This window comes from Alligator sinensis, unplaced genomic scaffold, assembly GCF_000455745.1.
Source record: "Alligator sinensis unplaced genomic scaffold, ASM45574v1 scaffold780_1, whole genome shotgun sequence".
In the NCBI taxonomy this organism is placed as follows: domain Eukaryota; kingdom Metazoa; phylum Chordata; order Crocodylia; family Alligatoridae; genus Alligator; species Alligator sinensis.
The window spans coordinates 1,604,121-1,609,676 of NW_005842144.1; the positions used below are offsets into that span (position 1 = coordinate 1,604,121).

Consider the following 5,556-nt stretch of genomic DNA (forward strand, 5'->3'; position numbering starts at 1 on the left):
GGCTAGCAAGCCAATAGCTAGCCGCCACGTGTGCCTAAATTAAGACCGGCCAATAATGTGGCTCAAATCTCAATACAAATGGCGGGGAAACTCCTTTGCAGTGTGCATCACTAAATGCAAGAGTAATGCACAATGCAAAGAAGGCTACAAAACGGCAGGAAACACTTTTCTGTACATGGGTTCTCTATAACAGCAGAACACTCCGTCGTGCAAAAGAGCTCCAATTTGGCGGGAACATAATTTAGCGGTGCCGAAGCACACACAATTAAAAAATCCACAACTTTGGGTTGTGACACTCAGTTGATGGTAAAGCAAAAAATCTCTGTCCGTTCCCTGGATGTCTGTGTGAGGTTCTTGTCCTGCTGGGCATTCTTCCCCTTCCTCCTCACCCAGCCAAAGAAGGAAATAATTCATAACCCTCTCCTAATTCAGATCTGCCCTGTTCTTTCTTAATTGAGACACAAAGCCAGTTTAAAGCAGTTGGCTGAAAGTTAGATGCAGGTTCCATAAGCTCTTTAGTTTTTAAGAGGTGACCGTCGGTCCCAAAACAGTCCCTCCAAACCCATTAAAACCATGCTGGTAGACCAGTCATTTTAATCTAGAACTTCTGTACAAGTAACTCGTTTACTGGCTTGCATCCAAAGGGATGCCAGTATCTGTACCAGTATCCCATCTCAGATATAATTGACTGGTTTGGTCTGCCAGGCAGCTTGCCTAGCATGAAACCTTCGTATACAGCACTCTGAGTAATCCCTACGTTATTTCTGAAGGTTTCTGGACCTTTCTGGCTAAAGTGCCCTTTCTCTCCCTTTGCATGTGTATTTCATCTTAAGTTCATATCTCTTGCTCTCTGCTTAGAATAATAGACTTATAGAAGATTAGGGTTGGAAGGGACCTTATCTAGTTGGACCTCATCTAGTGCAACCCCCTACGTAAAGCAGGACCATCCAACTATATCATCCCAGCCAAAGCTTTGTCTTGCCAGCTCTTAAAAACCTCCAAGGGTGCAGATTTTACCACCTCTCTGGGTGGGTAGGTAGCCTGTTCCAGTGTTTTACTACCCTCCTCATGGGAGTTTTTCCTAATATATTTCCTTTAAGCCAAACAAATCAAATGATGCAGCATGGTTCAGCTTACATTTGGAGTGTGCACTCTTACAGTGGGAACCTTTTAAAAAGATTTAAAGAGTTGATTTAAGGTTTGTCTACACAGGGTTTTGCATATATATTTTTCCTAGAATAAGTAATACGAAATAGTCTCGGTGGCCAGCTGAAACCTTCTTCCCCTTCGAATATATGTGGCCACATGGTATGGAATTCTTGGTTTTTGTTGTTTATAAATAAGCGCTTGGCATGCTGGGAAGTATCTCGGGGTGCATTGTCCTGCATCTGGGCTCTGTGTATTCTGGCAATGTGTTGTGGGATATATGTGTTGTGTTGTGTTGCAGGAAGTCGCTGAAGTTCTGGGATCAAACAGGCCTATTCCCACAATAATTCTCCTGATAGCCCATGATTCTTCTGTCTTTGCAAGCTGGCCAGGATCACTTTTCCTCAAGACCTAAGGCTAACCTTAACCTTTTCCATGTGGATCGTCTAGGTTCTGGGTTTTGTTTCTGCTCACTTCATCCAGGCTTCTCATGGGCCTCTGCTGGTTGTTCTGGTCCTGCTGGCACTGGTATCAGATCCCTCAAGTTTCAGGTCCAGCTCCAGTCAAGAAACTCTCTGCTACCAGTCTACCTACACTGCCAGTTCAGGTTTTCTTATAAGACACTTCCTATGACTTGGAGGATAACTATGATTCTGGTTACATTTATTCTTTTTCTGCCCATTGAGGCTTCAGTATGTTCTCTAGTGAGAAGCATTAGGCTTCCAAACCATTGCTTCACACTTCCTAGTGTCTGTGCCTGTGTACTCAAGGGGCAAAGTTTCCCTACCTTAACCTAGTATCCTTCTCTTCTTCTGATGTAGTTCTGATCCTTCCTTCACCTGCACAGATGGAGGCCCCTGAAAACCTCATGGGGTAGCTCAGGTTGTGAAGACTGCAAAGGAGTACCTACACCTAGGCTTGTGTACATCTTGTAGCAGTTTGCACCTAGCACAGTAGCCACCCCCATTAATGAAGCAATGCTAGATTCTGCAAGGATTGTATAGCAGACGCCCTTGCAAAAGTTTGTCAAATGATAGCAAAATCGGTCCTGTAATGTGGAGTTTATCCATATTGCTACTTCTCATTCCCTTTTTGGTCATAGCTGCCACAAAGAAGGATAAGCGGTGCTGTAGCATCCAAAAAGATGGAGTTAAGAGGCCTGGATTTGCAGGTGTGGGGAGAATATCTTGCTCTTCCACTAGTGTAGCTAGCCATCAGATACTGTTGGCATACTCTGATTTCAGAATCTGTGGGCACCTGGCATCCTTTACCTGCACACTGTCATCAGTCTCACTGATGGTCTTTTCTGCTTTGGGGTAAAACCTTGCTTCGAGTCCCATTGACTATAGATGGGGAAAATATCTGTCAGTGTTCTTGATTGTTACACTGAAGTCATCTTGGCTGCAGGGCTCTGCTTTTCTGTGCAGATAAGAATACAGGGCAGGTCCTTCCCTTGGAGGTGACAGAGTTTTCAGTTTATGGAAGTCTAGTCCAGCTTATGCTTGTAGATACAGGTACTAAGATTTGTTGCTGGGGACCTTGCTGATTTTTTTTTTTTTTTTTTTTTTTTATTTATTTTGCACTTTTCTTATCCTGGGAGTCACCCCCCTCTGTCATTTTGCTTCCATATATTCTCATACCTTGGTATTCTAGTGGCTGCTGTTCAGGTCAGCAAATCAATTCAAGTATGAAGCAGCGCAATATGGGACAGCAATGGCAGGCTTGCCAGAAGAAGATAATTTCATTTGAAAAATAGATGCACATTTACAACGCCGTTTTTTCTGGACTAACTCGTGAAATGAACTGAATCCATTTTCAAAGTTGATTAGCTTCTTTTTGAAAACTGGCTAACTTTTTATTTAAAAAATTGTGTTAGGTTATGGCATTGTAATTGAAGAAGCACAAACAAATGTTAACCTTCGTCACCTTCAACCCATGTAGACGTGTTTCTGAGTGCTGATGTTTATCTGCTTTAAAATGAGTTGCCACCCAAATCTTGACTGTCACTTAGCACTCACGTACCCAGTTATTGTGAACATACAAGTGACTAACACCCACAGATGTTTATTCTCTAATCATTCATCAAACAGTGGCCACTAGACTGTTGTTGCAAAGTCGTCCATGCCTAAAAAAAAAAGTAATACCTAATTGAAAAGGAAATGAAACTACAAGAAAACCCAAATACCTGTCCCCTGTCCTCTGACTCTCATTTGACAGTTAGTGTAGTTTAGTGAATCTCGAATTGTATTTTTTCTTTCCCCCCACCTAATATGTCATACAGATTAACCACCACTAAGTTTTTGGTATAATGATGGAAAAACCCTCTAAGTAGTTTCTCTTTTTTTTTTTTTTTTTCCCCCCACTAGGTCTGTGAATAGTGGCAATTTAAACACGCCCTCTAATCCTGTTTTTGTGTTGCCCCACATAGCACTTTTGACTTCTTTGGGACAATGGGTGGTGGAAAGGCTGAACCAGCAAAGATTTGAGCCTAAACCCCTCTTTGTATACCATTTTCATGGTGGAGGATTACTACTTTTCTAATTTTTTTGCCCCCCTTCAAGCTGCCTGTATCCAACTGTGACAGCCATTTTGGCTCCCCCCATCTAGTGTAAAGACTGATGTAGTACTCTTTGATAGCTTTGATCTTTGAGAGGAGAAAAAGATATGCAGTTTCCATAAGGAGAAGCTAATGGCACCATATGAACTGGCTTATGGCGAATGATGGAATATGATCTGTTTGAGAGGCCCAAAGGTGCTTCTTTTTTATGTGTTTGCCTTGCAAGTGGAGTTCTGATGTAGTCACTGAAATCTGGACTTCTCCATGTAGAGGTTTTCTAATTCAACTATTACCCAGCTATTACTTTTCAAGCTGATACTAGAAACATGATAATGATATTTCTTGTACTTTGTAAAAGATACCTCTCTTGGTCCCTCTCCTACTCCTAAGCTTCTATACAGAAAAATAGCACATTTTTTGTTTCAGGCCGTGTTCTTTCTCTTCAACATATTGGCCATGGTGGTCCCCTTGCTTTACCTGTGCCAGTTTAGGGTGTTATTTCTTGTGTTGTGCCTGAGTTGAGTGTAGTTTTCTAGGATGTTAGACCATGGTTTGGATATGGATGATCCTGCTTCTGGCAGGGCATTGGGCTAGGTGACCTTCCAGGCCTACTGTGCTATGATTCTTTGAAACCTATTAAGGATTGATCAGCGATACAGATCATCTGTTTAAAAGAAGGAGCACCAAAAAGCTTTCACCCAGCCAGTCGCTGGGACAGGAGGATGGTGGAGCTGAGACTGACAGAGGTGGGAGTGGTTTCGGTAGTGATGTGCATGAGGAGCCTTGTTACATTTATGCTTCTTCTTCCAGTCCTTCCTTCAGTGTTCATGTTTATATGGTTTGTATTATGCTGGGGAGGAATCCTGCCATCGGCTGTTTGGAGCTCCACTGACTTCCCTGGGGTCCACGTGGCCAGAAGTGGGGCTTTCGACTATTATTTGCATAGTGTTTGAGGCAACGGGCTTTTACTTTAGTACCCAGAGTTTCCTAATAAAATAATACGACTCTCCCATGAACCAAAAAATGTTTGTTTGTAAAACCGTGTTAACAGTGTTCTCTGTAACGATGCATCCTGCCTTGGGAGTCATTGGTGGTTCTTATGAATGGTAATCTCTTCACGGTATGTACCGTTTGCCACACACTTGCATCACTCTCTTTGACTTCCCTTAAAGGAGCTATAGCATAGGCCAGTGGATATGGCTTTGGAGTAGAGCTTGGGTGAACTGGGTTCTGTTCCTGGCTGTGCCACTGATTTGTAGCATGACCTTGGAGATGACACGTCTTCTATCACCTGTCTTTGTGTCTTTTTCACTTCCTGTCCTTTGTTGTTTCTGTTTGTTTGTAAACTCTTTGGGGCAGAGACTGTCTCCTTAATACGTACTGTGGTTGGGACTAGTAGGGACTGTTCCTGTTACACAAACGGTAATTACTATCAAACATGGGTCCTGGGGATCTTGCAGGATGGAACTGTGGAGCTCTAAATAGTGACCTTGGCACAGCTTATAAGTAGAATTGCTTAAGCTTTTATTTTTTATTTTTTTATTTTTTTTTACCCTGGCTCAAAATGTATATGAACTGTAAGTCATGTCTGTCAGTATAAAGAGAAAAAAAATTAAGTTGAGGTATCTGGGGGAAAGAACCACTGATTACATTGTTCAAGGGAAGCATGGTGTAAATTTGGAATTAATTTATAGTAACTCATTTACCTGTCTGGGGCTCTCTTGTCAGCGTAAAAATCTTTTCCATATCGCCTGAAACTCAGCTGCTAAAAATGTGAAATCAATAGTTAGTGTTATATTCAGTTAAAAAAATCATATTGATTCTCAGATAATGACAGCAGTTCGTTCTTGCAG

At 42.0% G+C, this 5,556-nt stretch overlaps 1 protein-coding gene across 4 annotated transcripts in view; it reads left to right on the top strand.

Annotated features, from left to right (window-relative positions):
- Positions 1-5,556, top strand: part of KLHL29 (kelch like family member 29) — a 568,419-nt gene that overhangs the window by 66,835 nt on the left and 496,028 nt on the right. The window lies entirely within an intron of this gene.